This window comes from Maniola hyperantus, chromosome 6, assembly GCF_902806685.2.
Source record: "Maniola hyperantus chromosome 6, iAphHyp1.2, whole genome shotgun sequence".
NCBI classification, from domain to species: domain Eukaryota; kingdom Metazoa; phylum Arthropoda; class Insecta; order Lepidoptera; family Nymphalidae; genus Maniola; species Maniola hyperantus.
The window spans coordinates 14,589,995-14,607,380 of NC_048541.1; the positions used below are offsets into that span (position 1 = coordinate 14,589,995).

A 17,386-nucleotide genomic window follows, 5' to 3' on the forward strand; every position below is an offset into this window, starting at 1 on the left:
GGCGATGTCGTTCCTTACGTGATATTATACTGCTTACGGAAACGGAGCGCGTTTGTTGACAAAAAGATTTTTATTGGAAGTCTCTACGGATTCATAACGCTGTCTGGACAGGTTTAAATCTTTGGTAAAAGTTCGATATTTTCAGAAAATTCTTTCAATATTTCTCAGTAATTTTTTTATATTAGTTGTTCTACAAATCAAACTTTTAATCATATTTATGAAAACACATTGTCACTATTTTGTAAAAAATAAAGTCGTGTCCGTCCGTTTTGGAAGCGCTTCTCCAAAACTATAATGAACTAGATGATACCCGCGACTTCGTCCGCGTGGATTTAGGTTTTTGAAAATCCCGTGGGAGCTCTTTAATTTTCCGGGATAAAAAGTAGCCTATGTCCTTCCTCGGGATACAAACTATCTCTGTACCAAATTTCGTCAAAATCGGTTGAACGGTTGAGCCGTGAAAAGCTAGCAGACAGACAGACAGACACACTTTCGCATTTATAATATTAGTATGGATATATTTCTCTCATGTTTGTAACAAAAGATACAGTGTATTTTGAGAAAGAAGCCTATATTATAACGTGTTAAAACTAGTGCAAGTAGTATTTGGATTACAAAAATGTTTCGCTTTGATTTCGCACGAGTTTGATAGCTGTTAGCTAGCCCCTCGTTATCAAGGAATATATCTAATTTATCAATTTCTACTTGAACATTTCCCATAATAAACTCCAATTTGAAACTATAGAACCAAGCTTAATACAATTATTAGATTCCTCTGACATTAATAAATTTTGTATAATAATATTATTATCTGTTATAAAATTATTATCTGTTGTTGCTAGCGGAATATTGAGAAATAACGTAATTCGCCAGTTTCGAATTCCGTTGAAATTGGTTCTAAGCCTTTTGAGAAAATAGTTGTTTATTTGAGGCATTCCACGCATTTGAGATTAAACGGACATTTCCGGTGATACAATGTGGTAAGCTGTGATAGCCTAGTGGTTAGGTCGTCCGCCTTCTAATCAGAGGTCAGTGGTTCGATCCCGGGTACGCACCTCTTACTTATCGGAGTTATGTGCGTTTTAAGTAATGGCCAGCGTGGTAGACTATGGCCAAAACCCTTCTCGCTCTGAGAGGAGATCCGTGCTCTGTAGTGAGCCGGAAATGGGTTGATCATGACAATAACTGAGGAGCTGGCGAACAAAATAATTACAGTTCTAAACAAAGTACTTTTTTGATTCGAACGTTGCTTGGCCCACTAGATATAATTATTCTGAACTCATTTATAAGCAAAACAGTCTAAAACTGTGCTAAAAATGAGTCTAAAGTTCATGATTTCGACTAAAACGGTACAATTTACAATAAAGATTCAACAAATATAATTTTTTGCACCTCCTGTAATATTTGATTTTGTGTAAATAACACCATTTTATTTGCCAATTCCTCAATAAGATCCTGATCCACTTTTGAATCGTCAAATGCATCTACCAAAGACATTTCGTACCAGTGATAATAGATGCATTTGACGATTCAAAAGTACTTAGGTACTTACTTGTAAAAATTTAGTTTAATAAAAATTATTTTTATTTATTTATTTATTACTAGCTGATGCCCGCGACTTCGTACGCGTGGATTTAGGTTTCTTAAAAATCCCGTGGGAACTCTTTGATTTTCCGGGATAAAAAGTAGCCTATGTCACTCTCCAGGTCTTAAACTATACCTATGCAAAAAATCATGTCAATCCGTTGCTTCGTTGCGATGTGATTGTAGGACAAACCAACAAACAAACACACTTTCTCATTTATAATAGGGGTAGTGGTAGGGGTAGCGATGTCGAGATATGAGCAAACCTGTATATATCTAGCCTTCAAAATCTTGTTGTTCAAAAGTTGGCAAACCTTAAAATAATTTCGAAAATCTGAATCTAAATTTTAACCACGCCCAAAACCGGGAAACTTCATTAGACACTTTAATAGGGTCACACCACACTAAGCGGGACATGTTAGCAAAATTACCGATACGTCCAACGGAATGACAACGGCACTTTACCGTACCTGTAGTAATCTAGCTAAAAGCTGACGCCCCGGCATAACGCTCACTCCATTAACCGTGCCTGATAGACATGGGGGCCATTTTGGAACCTTTGACAAAGTTAATTTGGAGAAAATCAAAATTAACCATTAGGCTAGCACTGCTTAGATTATTATAGATAGATTGAATATCGAAAACAAAAAAAATTGACATTGGAGATAATTATGTGCAAATCTGTAAAGCCTTCAAAATCTTGCTGTCCAAAAGTTGGCAAACCTTAAAACAATTTCGAAAATCTTAGTCAAAATTTTAAGCACGCTCAAAACCAGTAAATTTCATTAGGTACTTTAATGGGGTCACACCACACTAAGCGGCGCATGTCAGCAAAATTACTGTTGCGTCCAACGGAATGACAACGGCATAACGCTCACTCCATTAACCGTGCCTGATAGTCAAAGTCAAAGTCAAATTATTTATTCAAAATAGGTAATAAATTACTCTTTTTGACGGTCAGATGTTGGATTTCTAAGATATAGTGGAGATAATTATTACGCAAACTTTAAACTAAAGCTACGAGGGTTCCAAACGCGCCAGGTCTAGTAAACTTAAAATAATTTTGAAAATCTGAATCTAAATTTAAACCACGCCTAAAATCAGTAAACTTCATTAGACATTTTAATAGGGTCACACCACACTAAGCGGGACATGTTAGCAAAATTACCGATACGTCCAACGGAATGACAACGGCACTTACCGTACCTGTAGTAATTTAGCTAAAAGCTGAACGCCCCGGCATAACGCTCACTCCATTAACCGTGCCTGATAGTCAAAGTCAAAGTCAAATTATTTATTCAAAATAGATAATTGGATGGATTTCTAAGATATAGATAGTGGAGATAATTATTACGCAAACTTTAAACTAAAGCTACGAGGGTTCCAAACGCGCCAGGTCTAGTAAACTTAAAATAATTTTGAAAATCTGAATCTAAATTTAAACCACGCCTAAAATCAGTAAACTTCATTAGACATTTTAATAGGGTCACACCACACTAAGCGGGACATGTTAGCAAAATTACCGATACGTCCAACGGAATGACAACGGCACTTACCGTACCTGTAGTAATCTAGCTAAAAGCTGAACGCCCCGGCATAACGCTCACTCCATTAACCGTGCCTGATAGTCAAAGTCAAAGTCAAATTATTTATTCAAAATAGATAATTGGATGGATTTCTAAGATATAGATAGTGGAGATAATTATTACGCAAACTTAAAACTAAAGCTACGAGGGTTCCAAACGCGCCCAGGTCTAGTTAACTTAAAATAATTTTGAAAATCTGAATCTAAATTTAAACTACGCCTAAAATCAGTAAACTTCATTAGACATTTTAATGGGGTCACACCACACTAAGCGGGGCATGTCAGCAAAATAACTGATACGTCCAACGGAATGACAACGGCACTTTACCGTACCTGTAGTAATTTAGCTAAAAGCTGAACGCCCCGGCATAACGCTCACACCATTAACCGTGCCTGATATATTGAATATGGGGAGCCATTCTACAACTGTTGACTAAGTTAATTTGCAGGAAACCAGAAGATATTGAACGAAAATAATATTAGGATGAAATGCATGACCATTTTTAATTAGAATACTTATAGAAAACAAGAGCAATATAGTTTCTTGTGGTAACTGAATTTTTTTTTTGCGTAAATAAATCAGCCCAGCTTTTCAGCCCGGAAATGTAGATACATTTTTAGGGTTCCGTACCTCAAAAGGAAAAACGGAACCCTTATAGGATCACTTTGTTGTCGGTCCGTCATGGAACCTACTTCCCGATGACCTAAAATCATGAAATTTGGCAGGTAGGTAAGCCTTATAGCAGAGGAAAATCTGAAAACCGTGAATTTGTGGTTACATCACACAAAAAAAATTTGTGGTCATGAACTAAAAATTAGTAATATAAATTTTCGAAGTAAAATAACTATATCAAGTGGGGTATCATAAGAAAGGGCTTCACCTGTGCATTCTAAAGGTTCGTACGCACCTGAGCGGCGCGGCGCGGCGCTTCAGTCCGACTGCAGAACGCGTCACCTCAGGCCGCTCGACGGTGCCTACCGCACTACAACTTCAGTACGCGGCACCTCGCGTCACTTGCACGTCATTTTTATACCCGTTCGCGTACGAGCGCGAAGCGCCGTGCCGCGCCGCTGGGTATGTCGCACTAGCGTCACTGCACTGCGCGTCGCTTCGCTGCGCTTCAAAATATTCTCTCCAGCCGTGCCGCGCGGCAACGCGCGGTGAAGCGCTGTGCAGCGCCGCTCTAGTGCGATATGCGCCATACAAAATGATAGAAATGATATTTTGACGCTCTGTGCCGCGACGTGCAGCTCGCTGAAGCGCCGCGCCGCGCCGCTCAGGTGCGTACGAACCTTAAAACAGATTTTTATTTATTTTATGCATCATAGTTTTTGAATGAATGTGCAAAATGACGAAAAAATACGACTGTAGTGCGGAACCCTCGGTGCGCGAGCCCGACTCGCACTTGACCGGTTTTTTATATGTATATTATAAATAGAGCAAATGAGCAGGAGGCGGATCACCTGACTGCCTAATTTGCAGCACCAGAAGAACTGATAATTCTTTAATATCTTTTCAAGAACTTCTCGAAAAGCCAGCAAAGAAAAACCTCATGCTGCAATCTTATAATTTTATTGCTTTTGGCACTGAAAAAGTCTAGAATTTATAGAGTCGTTTCTATAAATAAAGTATCCTAAGAACGAATTACAATGTCTTCGTATCTAGTCTAAGCGCGATTAATTTAAACATAAATCCAAGATTCCCCCGTAAGTAAAAGGTAAATATCCCCTTATACTCATTTACTCTACATCGTTCACCCTAAAGCGTACTCAATTACCTATGTACTCCAACCAAGAGCCTCTTATGTCATGACACGAGTTGGTAAGTTAAGTTAGCTCTCAGCGACCACCGACACTCATCGCTGATAATGCGTAAGTTTCTTCTTAACTTAAAGACCAAAGCAAACAATGCTTTTCAACCGTCTTTAAAAGAGGGGTTTTTATGTTTATCTATACGTTTCCATACAAATATTATAAATACAAAAGAATGTATGTCTGTCTGTCGCTTTACCTATTTGTCTATCTGTCACACTCTAAAGCGTACTCAATTACCTATGTACTCCAACCAAGTGCCTCTTATGTACTGACACGAGTTGGTAAGTTAAGTTAGCTCTCAGCTTACCTATGTACTCCAACCAAGAGTCTCTTATGTCATGACACGAGTTGGTAAGTTAAGTAAGCTCTCAGCTTACCTATGTACTCCAACCAAGAGTCTCTTATGTCATGACACGAGTTGGTAAGTTAAGTTAGCTCTCAGCGACCACCGACACTCATCGCTGATAATGCGTAAGTTTCTTAACTTATGGACCAAAGTTTCATGTACCTATACAATGCTTTTCAGCCGCTTTTAAAACTGGAGTTTTAATTTTTATCCATTCTTTTCCATACAAATATCATAAATAAGAAAGTGTGTCGGTCTGTCCATTTGCTTTACCAGTTTTGACGTGTTCTACCTACAGCGATAACTGGCATCGAGGAGACGAACATAGGCAATGTATGTGGACGTCGTAACCACTAGGCTATCACAGCTTACACACACAGCAGCTTATCACAGTAGAAAGTAGAAAACTAGAAATATTTAGCTACTCCCTATAGTTCTCGCTTTGTTTCCTATCCAAGGAATGTTTCATTAAAGTTCTTGTGAACATTTTCAGCGGGACTTTTTTCCAAGTGTTTTTGTTTTTTGTTCCGTTTATTCTTCACTTACCATAGTTTTTTATGGTTTGTTTATTTTATACTTGTAGTTGCAATGTCTACTCTATAGTCCAGTGTTACAAATTCAAATATTTATTTCAAGTAGCCTGACTTTGGCTTATTAGTACATATTGTCTATATTATATACCAACAGCACCTGCACCGACACGAAAAAATGTCATACAAATGACAAAATCAAAATTATTGGACGTTAACCATTTTGAGACACCAACCAACAACAAACGAAATTATGTATCCTGTACTAATCTATTAGAGAAGCTATCTTACCAAAAAAACCGGTCAAGTGCGAGTCAGGCTCGCGCACCGAGAGTTCCGTAGTACAGTCGTATTTTTTCGACATTTTGCACGATAAATCAAAAACTATGATTCATAAAAATAAATAAAAATCTGTTTTAGAATCCACAGGTGAAGCCCTTTTATATTATTATGATACCCCACTTGATATAGTTATCTTACTTCGAAAAATGAAAATCTAATTTATTAGTTCATGACCACAATTTAATTGTGTTTGTCTTCACGATTTTCAGATTTTTCCCCGTATGTCTGCTATAAGACCTACCTACCTGCCAAAGGAGATCCCCCGTGAACGGGCCCTCTTTTGTGGCGTCGTGTCAAAACTTAAATTAAATTTTTTTTAAATGTGTTATTTTTTTACGATTATGTTTTATAACGACTTTTTTTTACTCTATTGTTGAAAATATCCACAATTACAGTTAGAATCGTAAACATACATTTATTTTGAAGAAGTATTAATTAAATATAACCTCAATATCAGCAATATAAAAAATAAGATTTCTTTATAACCAGGGTGAATAAATAGAAATCGTTTGCAGAATATAAAGAGTTAATTATTTGTCTACAAAATAAAATTAAAACCGTGGTGACATAACAATTATATTAGGGGGGGGCCCAAAGCTCCTAAGAAAATGGGCAATCTCTTTTCATGATTCTAAGTCAACGGGAAGTACTCTGTAGGTTTCTTGACAGACAGACAAAAAGTGATCCTATAAGGGTTCCGTTTTTCCTTATGAGGTACGGAATCCTAAAAATATAAAATAAATAAAATCATAAAAATAAAACATATTTTTTGGACAGTATGCGTGATAAAAAAATAAAAGAAAACAAGTAAGCTTGATTTATGAAGCGTTATCAACAAGTTATCAGCCACTGCGCCGGATGTCAGCGCGCCTTCCGGACCCGGCCCGGACAAATATATCGAGCCCGGTTAATCTGAGGCGTGGGTAGGGAGATTGCGGCTTATGGGAGCAAATTTCAGTAGGTCATCATCATCATCCGATAGACGACCACAGCTGGACAAATGTTGTAGGGACTTCAATAAGTTATCAGCCACTGCGCCGGATGTCAGCGCGCCTTCCGGACCCGACCTGGACAAACATATCGAGTCCGGTTAATCTGAGGCGTGGGTAGGGAGATTGCGGCTTATGGGAGCAAATTTCAGTAGGTATGTCATCATCATCATCCGATAGACGACCACTGCTGGACATATGTCTCTTGACTTCCACACGCCACGATCTTGTGCCGATCACGCAAAAACTACTGGACGGATTTGGCTGAAATTTGGAATGGAGATAGATTATACCCTGGAGTGTGACATAAGCTACTTTTTATGCCGAAAAATCAGAGAGTTCCCACGGGATTTTCAAAAGCTAAATCCACGCGTACGAAGTCGCGGGCATCAGCTAGTATACTATAATTTTATTCTCCTATCTCCTTCGAATTTCTCCGTGGCATAAATTTAGTGTCAAAAGCTTCATTTATAGAACAGCCGTCTCCTAATGAATAATGAAACGTATGAATTAGATACAAACTATCGGTCTCAAGGGTTATCCTAATATTGATCAAAGCCTAGCTATTTGCGTAGCAGTGAATGAGTTGATGCAATTAATCTATTTCTACCACCCGATGCGGGCAGCTTCCAATTCTGCCTAAATAATACTCATTTATCGACACCCAAGTTTCAAGTTTTCGAATCGTAGTTAATCTCTTAATACTATTGGTTCAATATCGTCTGTCCATCTGTCTGTCTGTCTGCTAGCCTTTCACGGCCCATCCGTTCAACCGATGTTGATAAAATTTCGTATTCAATCCGGGGAAGGACAATACATACATACATTGAGAATACTAATTATTAGTTCATGACCACAATTTGATTTTTTTTGTCTGGTGTAACCACAAATTCACGGTATTCAGATTTTTCCCCTAATGTCTGCTATAAGACCTACCTACCTGCCAAATTTCATAATTCTAAGTCAACGGGAAGTACCCTGTAGGTTTCTTGACAGACAGACAGACAGACAGACAAACAGACAACAGAGTGATCCTAAATAGTATCTCTCCCGGCTTTACTCACGTGTGTAGTCGACGTTAGCCCGACTAGTTTCGAACCCATACGGGGTCCTTTTTCAAGGGAGTCCGTATGGGTTCGAAACTAGTCGGGCTAACGTCGACTACACACGTGAGTAAAGCCGGGACAGATATTATTTAGAATGGAAATCACTCACGGTAGTTTAAACGCTAAAACAAAGTGATCCTATAAAAGTTCAGTTTTTCCTTTTGAGGTACGGAACCATAAAAAGACTAATATTACGGTTATTTGAAATAAACTTTATTTTGTATTTGGTTAAAACAAGTCATAACATTCATACCTACATTAGCTATAATCCTGTGGATTAGACCTAATCCGTTTTGGTCGAGCGATCACAACGCGTGAATCTTTACTAAAAGGCTCTATTTAATGTGGGTATTACTTTACGGTACCTACTATTATCTTGTGTTATTAATTTATTACGATAACTAGCTTATGCCCGCGCCTTCGTCCGCGTGGACTACACAAATTTCAAACTCTTGTTTTTAGAATAGAATAGAATAATGTTTATTCGAGGTATATAGGTGGTACATGGTGTAGGCAATATCGTCCTGTACAGCAGTGCAACACCTCGAACAGGTAGGCCACTCAGCTTGTATTGAGACGTCGGTCGGGCCCCTCAGACACAAACCTCTAGAGCAAATATCTGAGGTACCAGATGCCCCAACGCTGATTTTCAGTGACCGCCTTTTAAATATTACCTAAACGTCAGTGGCATAGAATATATTATAAAGTTGGCGAGTAAATGGGTAAATAAAATGAAATAAAGTTTTTAAAGTTATTAAATTTAAAGTGATATAGGACATAAAAGAAGAAATAAGAAATAATACATTGAAATAGATGTTGTAAATTGTAAGAATAGGAAAATTGTACGATAGTTTTTTTTTTGTATAATAAAGAAAAAATAAAATAAAATAAAATAGCTCGCAAGGTGTGGATGAGAAAGTAAAGTTTGGTAAGATAAATAAGTTAAAAAAATTTTGACTAAATCTGTAACTTTTGAATATTTAAAAGATGTTTTTTGAATTTTACTTTAAAAGCGCCAGAAGTCTGATGGCGGTCTGAAGTCAGAGGCGGATGTCGAGAGCGCCCTAGGCAAGCACCTCATAGGCGCCCCTCTTCTTCTTCTTCTTCGCTCTGGGCTGGTTTCCTCAATTAAAAGGCGCCCATCTAACAGCCATAACTTTTACTAATTTCAAAAGAACGAGGAATCGTCGCATTGAACGTGTGAACTCAGTGTGAACGAGTGGAGAACATCATGTCATGACACTTTGAGAAGAGAAAGTTTCAGTCACTCCAAGATTATTTTACTTAGTAGGGATGATTATTTAGGCCAGGTAATGGAACTCTACATGACATAGGTACGTGCCTACCTAGTTTGCCTTAGGGATTATCTGCCTATGCCTGTTTTACTTTTCTCTGACTAACCTAATTGAATTTTCCAAAACCCTTTCTAAGCGGATGCCAACGTCATAATAGCTATTTTTCAGCCCGATTCGTCCAGTAGTTTGAGCTGTGCGTTGATAGATCAGGCAGTCAGTCAATCAGTCAGCTTTTCTTATATAAATATAGACTAGCTTACGCTCACGACTTCGTAGATAGAAGTCGTTTTGAAATGAGTAGTCCACGTAGACGTTGACTACGAAAATGTTCGCAGGGGATTACCTATAGTTCGCGACAGGTCAAGATGGCAATCGGGGTGGGATTGCCGGTGCGGGGTATCGCGGGTCTCTGGAGTATCCACCCGCCCCGATTGCCACCTCGACTTGTCGCGTACTATACATACCTATACCTAGACACAATAATTGATAGGCTGATAATAAAACTTTTTATAAGATGGAAATTCGTAAAGTGACTCATCCAAACGTTATTCACGGTATGGCGCGTTTATTATAAAAGGTGTTTCGAAACTTCGTGAAAATATTTAGCTCCCCGCATTGTTGGCTACTTCAAATGTTTCCATTAAACTTCTTCAGTATATTTACCGAAAGTTTGTCGGGCGTTTTAGTTTTAAGCGACCGTTTATCCTAACCTCGCTGCTTTAGCGAGCTTATACTAAGGTGTTCATTGTAAAACTTCAGGAAAAAATTCCTATGCTAATATTATTTTAGCCCAGTTTCATTCAGGTGCAAGTATTGTAAATTTTTTCATAGTGGGGTTCTACGCACTCATACAGACAACCTTTATGCAAAAAGTTAAGACTTTTAGACAAGTAAGCATACTAATAAAATATTATGAACATTAACTAAGTTTCCGAATTCCCGGAAATAATAGGCCGATTCTGAAAATTCTTTCCCTGATATCCCTGAGTGCTTATCATGCAGACGAAGTCCTGGGCAACAATTAGAGCCTCATAGCTCAACCGGTATAGGAGTGGACTGAAAACCGATAGGTCTACGGTTCAAACTCCGCCTTTTGCACTATTGTCGTACCTACTCCTAGCACAAGCCTGACGCTTAATTGGAGAGGAAAGGGGAATATTAGTCATTTAACATGGCTAATAATCTTTGAAAAAAAAATAGTATCTGTATAATTTATACGTACCGTACGTATCTTTAATTGCAACTTACCCCTCTATAAACTTTCAGCAATACCGATTCAGTAGTGTAACTTTAAAGTACGGGCAAGTTGACTTTGGAACTTACACTACCCTCAAATAAGCTCCAACTACTAACTCGTTATTGATATCACCACCCATATTATTAATGCGAAAGTGTGTTTGTTTGTTGGTTTGTCCTTCAATCACGTCGCAATGGAGCAACGGATCGACGTGATTTTTTGCATGGGTTTAGTTTAAGACCTGGAGAGTGACATAGTCTAATTTTTATCCCCGAAAATCAAAGAGTTCAACGGGATTTCTAAAAACATAAATCCAAGCGTATAAAGTCGCGCGCATCAGCTAGTTTATAATAGATAGATAGATAGAAATACTTTATTGCATACAAAAAATATAACATGACAAAAACAAAGAAACTAAAACTAAAAAATAATTGTATGCAAAGGCGGCCTTATTGCTCACAGCAATTTCTACCATTTTATAATATTAGTAGTTAGTATGAATCTTGAACTAATACAGCATAACTAATACCGCTTTGTACAGATAACGCATAATCATCCCCAGGGACCAACTGTGTACAGTTAATTTGTGAGCATATCCTTTGAGACTGAATCGCAATTAATCTGTATCGGAATACCATGTAAAATTACTTGGCTTACATATTCATATTCGTGTATCGGCTGTCGGCTGTTAAGCTTGGTGGTCAACATGGCGGGAATGAATAAAGACTTGGACCACCGAACCAGTGGCGTAACTAGGTAACCAAGGGCCCTGGGGCAAATCAAAAATGGGGCCCCACTGCTATCTAAACTGGTTAGGTTTTATCAAGTAAAAATATTAAATATACAAATACATTCACAGAAAGAATTTAGGGGAATTCCCTAGTAACTTTCGAATTATAATATTTATTTTGAAAATGGGAGAAATTTTCATAAATTTAGTTCGATCGAGAATTTCTGGTACGGATTCGAGGGCCCCCTGAGCTTTAGGGCCCCGGGGCACTGCCCCGCCTAGCCCCTAGGAAGCTACGCCACTGCACCGAACTCTAAATAAGATAAATTTCCCGCGCCATAATATCACCAAACATAGTCTACCACACTGGCCATGTGCGGATTGGTAGACTTCACACACTTTTGAGAACATTATGGAGAACTCTCAGGCATGCAGGTTTCCTCACAATGTTTTCCTTCACCGTTAAAGCAAGCGATATTTAATTAATTAAAACGCACATAACTCCGAAAATCTCCGACCTCCGATTAGGAAGCAGACGTCCTAACCATAAGGCTGTCACAGCTTTTCTAGATAGGTATTACTTTTTCCTAAATTCCGAAAATATGTTTTAAGCTCTCTTTCTCGCGTAGTCGGGCCAATACTTTTAATCTTGTTCGGCAAACTATTTATGTGATGCGCAAACTACGAAACAGAGTGTCGACTGTTCCTAACAATAGCGTTTAATTCTTTCACGACGGCAAATTTATGCGACAATAAACAGGAAATCGCTTTATTTCTGCTGAAAAATGGGAAATTATTGTAGTTTCAGCGCTTGTTGGCCGGCGTTATCGTCTAAACACAATCTATTTAAGTTTATGACTGCGAGTTTGATATTAATGCTGTAGTCAAAAGTCGCAAAACCCGTCAGGGCTAGGTTTACCTGTGCCTAAAAAGTGTAAATACTGGTTACATTTCTGCGCTGGACAGCCTGGCAAATCCTTTGAGCAAAAAATGAGCCAGCCCTTCCAGGCACCGAACCCAGGTCCAGAACTTATGAGACAAAAACACTCAAAGCACTACTAAGCTTAGTTTTAGTAACTTTTTGGTAAATAAAGGTAAAATAAACAATACATTGTGTGAACTACGTGGGCCGACTACGCGTAGGCAGGCAAGTGATTTTCAGAAAGCGCTTATGTGAACAAATATAACAAGTTTACCTGGAAACAACAAAAATCGGCGAAAATATAATCGTATTGTATTTTACGAGGTACGGCTCGAGAAGCTCGGCTTCGAGAAAAACTCTACATGCAACCTGATATTTTATTAAAAACAACTCAAGCAATGCATTATTCAAATATGAGTATTTGGAATGTTCCTTGAATTTCGCTTCATTTTTGGAACCTAAAATGAAGAGAAATTCAAACAAAATTTGCATAGTGATGAGTGCTGTGGTTATAAGATGGAGGCCCCGGGTTCGATTCCCGGCAGGGGCAAATCGGGAATTTGTAATTTATAATTTGTCTGTCTAGTCTGATTGGTGGTTTCAGCAGCTAGTTACAACCCTACCGGCAAAGTACCACCACACAATTTAGCGTTCCGGGACGATGCCGTGTAGAAACCAATCGGGGATATTATGGGTTTTATAACTTCAATACCCCTTCCAAGGTAGGCCGCTTTCATCTTATACTGCATCGTCACTTACCACCAAATGAGATCGCAATCACTTGTATCAGAATAAAAAAAATTATAGTATGCTAGCTTCACGACGACTAACCAGTGCTACGAGCGGAGCGGCGCGCGGCGAGCTAGATAGCGTTTCGAAAACAGTAAGCACTAATGATCTCTATATTGTATAGGTATCTACTATATGTACACTAGATCAGACATTCCAAACATGTTTTTTTAATGCAACCTGACCTTTCTCTTTAATATGATGGCTGCAGCAGACGATCAGTCCACACATTAGGTGCAAACGGTGGCAGTGAAATAATGCGCTTCATACATTAACTTTTAGCGAGCAAACGAGCAGACGGGTCACCTGATGTGAAGTGTTTACCGCCGCCCATGAACATTTGCAGTACCAGAGGAACCATACCGAGGCTTTGCCGGCCTTTCAGGAATTTGGCGTTGTAATGATTTCAAATCTAATACAATACCAGTGTTTTATATAATTTGTTTCTCCCGCTCGTCGCACCGCTCCTAGAAGAAGTTCGTGGACGAGCCATTATACTGAAAATTTATAGTGACATTGTTATTATAATAATAATAATTCTTGGAGCTGTGTTTATTTTACCTTTTGTGGTAAGACCCTAAACAACCATTTGATTTTGGAAGATAACTTGCTACATTTTAGCATGACTTGGGAAACTTTGGACACGTCGCAAATTTATAATAAGGGTCGGTTTGTTTTATCTATTGTTCGTGTTTCAAACTGCTTGTATTATTCTAAACTTGTGTTTCAGGAATTCGCTACTGAGTTACTTACATGTTTGTCGTGCAAACATTATTTTGTTGGATGTTCAAATTATTTGCCATGAAGTCTTCTTATTTTGCTTTGTGGCTTTCAGTAGAAGTACTTTGTTGTTGGATAAGAATTTATTTTTGACTTTGACATCAAACAAAGAACGAAACTAATACAATAATTAATTCCTGAAATATTGACCCAAGTGAGAACTCAAACCCAGGAATTCTATTTGATGTTGGCCTAAGCAAAAGAAAATATAAATAACTAGCTTATGCTCGCAACTTCGTCCACGTGGACTACATAAATTTCAAACCCCTATTTTACCCCCTTAGGGTTGAATTTTCAAAAATCCTTTCTTAGCGGATCCCTACGTTATAATAAGCTATCTATCTGCATGTTAAATTTCAGCCCGATCCGTCCAGTAGTTTGAGCTGTGCATTGATAGATCAGTCAGTCAGTCACCTTTTCCTTTTATATATTTAGATCAAGTAAAAACTTTCCCTTATTATTTTCATATTAAAATCTTATGAAAGGAAGTAGATAAAACGGCTGACTAGAATCTGATATTGATCTTAATCGTTACAGCGAACACAATCCTTTGAAGCTGACGGCTCTATCAGGCTTTGCTGAAGGCATGACTTCGATAATCTTATAGAAAATCTCATTTCGCTCCTAGAAAATTCTTATTCTATACACTTATTAAATTATAATACTTTTTCTAAAGAAAGATTTTACATTTTTCCGCTCTCTCATTATGTTTTCCATGTTATAAACTCCTAACCATCAATAAAAGTAAAATGGGTTGCGAAAATCAGGATTTGTATTAGCTTTGGACCATACTTTTAAAGTTAATTTTCCCTCTTTTTGATTTAATCCTTAAATTAATGCCATCAGCACAGATGTCCGTGTAGAAAAGAGGTTGATAAATTTGAAATCCACGGACTCTCCTGCCAAAGGAGCTCTGGTAGGTTATTTCAATTATTTTATTATAATAGTAGGTATAGTATGGAAGTATTAATTATTATTAGTATACAACCATAATGTGCGACACTGGTCAGCATGACTTGGAAAACCTTTATGAAATTTTATACAAAAAAAAAGAATTTCCAACAAAAAATAACAGAAGTAAGAGAGTTATAAGCTTCGAATTTCTACTATAGTGAACAAAAGCACTTTGCCATGTAACTCTGAAAGACAAAATGGTAAAAATGTTACGTCGGTAAAAGCAGTGGCGTAATACTTTTCACAGTACAGTTTATTTAGCGTCAAAGTAATTTTGTCGGCACTTATTTTGTAGGTATGAGTATTTTATTATTCAAATGGCAGACACGAAATTATTTTGCGCTCTCAAAGAAATTGTACGAATTTTTCTACTAATAAACTCCGACTTGATAAGTCCTTTAAATCGCGAACTTCAAAAAAATTTGGAGGTTCTTAATTCGACGCGTTTTTGTTGGCCGTCCTAATTCATAATTCCATAAAATGTGAACCAATCTTTTATTACGAATCCTTTCATACCGTCAGTACCGTCGTAGGTTGGTATTAATGAAAGGTAAAAATCTGATGAATATAGTTGGTGATAGAAGATTAAACTCCATATTATACTATGATATATATGATAATAAATCGTTCGCGGTATATACAAAATTATGTATAATAATTCACAAAATTTTCTAATAATTGCTCCCTGCGACTCGTTTGATGTCGTCGACTTTAATATCTTAGTTAATTTAGATAAGACTAGCTGATGCCCGCGACTTCGTCCGCGTGAAATTAGGTTATTTTAAAAATCCCATGGGAACTCTTTGATTTTCCGGGATAAAAAGTAGCCTAAGTATGTCACTGTATGACCTGGAGTCTTTATCTATACCCATGCAAAAAATCACGTCAACCCGTTGAACCATTGCGACGCGATAGAAGGACAAACCAACAAACAAACACACTTTCGCATTTATAATAAGGGTAAGTTAATTTAGATAAGATAGAAGATTAGTTAATAACTGAATAAAGGGTGTCCATTAGAAAGTGATCGCAAGTCGTGAATATAATGTGATAGTAATAATTTCCTAGTCAACGTTTATTGGTAATCAATCATTTAACCGTATCGCAGAGTGATTAGCACAACCTTGCACAACTGTACGTTTTATACTAAGTGTTAGCCTGCCTTAATTGAAATTGATGAGTTTATAATGTCTATTTTGTTGTTTTGTTTGCGAAACAATGGGTTGTTTTTATTATTCTGCGGGGAATTGTTATTAGTAGGTAATCCATACCAATATTATAAATGCGAAAGTAAACTCTACTCTGTCTACACTCTCCGTTAAACCAATTTCGACGTAGCTTGGATCCTGGGGAAGGATATAGGCTACTTTTAGGGTTCTGTACCTCAAAAGTTTGTCTGTTTGCAAGTAACCTACAGGGTAAGTACTTCCCGTTCACTTAGAATCATTAAAATTTGGCAGGCAGGTAGGTCTTATAGCAGACATAAGGGGGAAAATCTGAAAACCGTGAATTTAGCGTTACATTAGAAAAAATTGTGGTCATGAATTAGTACATATTTTCAATTTTCGAAGTAAGATAACTATTGTAAATTAGAATAATAAGTAATTTTGTATGTCACTCCATGGCAGATTGTAACTACTGTACCCATAAGCATAACATCTATTGTACCTCAATCTATGCAAATAAATAAATGAAATGAAAAAAAATTAATTAAAACGCACAAAACTCCGAAATGTTAGAGGTGCGTGACCGGGATCGAACCCCCGACCTCAGATTAGAAGGCAGACGTCCTAACCACTAGGCTATCACGGGCATTATGGTGAGAATGAAACATGTGCTATCATGAAATACGGAAGTCGGCAGGTATAAATGTTTACCGAAATCAGAACCGAAACTGAGCACTTAATATCAAATAATTACTGCTATAATAATATTAAGATTTTCCGATAAGTAACTCAGGCACTACTCGTACTCAGTGATAACATTGAGCGATCTTCCAAATATTATCTTAATATTCCATCGCGTAGTCTGCGAGTATGTTTATCTCTTAAGGATTATCCTGAGAAGGGCGGAAAGGGCGAAGTGTAATGGTGTATCCGCGTAATGCTGTGTGGGATGTGCCCACCCATATAGGCAAAAAGGCACAGCTTACCCCATCGATAATATTAATTTAATGAAATTATGTTTAGTGAAATTATAACTATAGGTACTAGGACGGACTTTAGTGCACCTCATTAAAAATTTGTTGTTATTTATAAATTTTTTTTTTCAGCTCAGATTTTAAATTTTGACAGCTTTGCTATGCTATAAGGCTGTAGGTATGTTATATTTATGATCAAGCTTTATTAAAACCTACCTATACAACGTTAGTTTTAGTAGGTA

General features: G+C 37.5%; 1 protein-coding gene and 1 long non-coding RNA gene across 2 annotated transcripts in view; both read right to left on the minus strand.

The window, feature by feature from the left end:
* LOC138402509 (uncharacterized) overlaps nucleotides 1–17,386 on the minus strand; it is a 189,899-nt gene that overhangs the window by 110,895 nt on the left and 61,618 nt on the right. The gene's annotated exons all lie outside the window — the stretch shown is intronic.
* The window catches only part of LOC117982962 (uncharacterized), a 129,224-nt gene that overhangs the window by 110,895 nt on the left and 943 nt on the right, over nucleotides 1–17,386 (minus strand). The window lies entirely within an intron of this gene.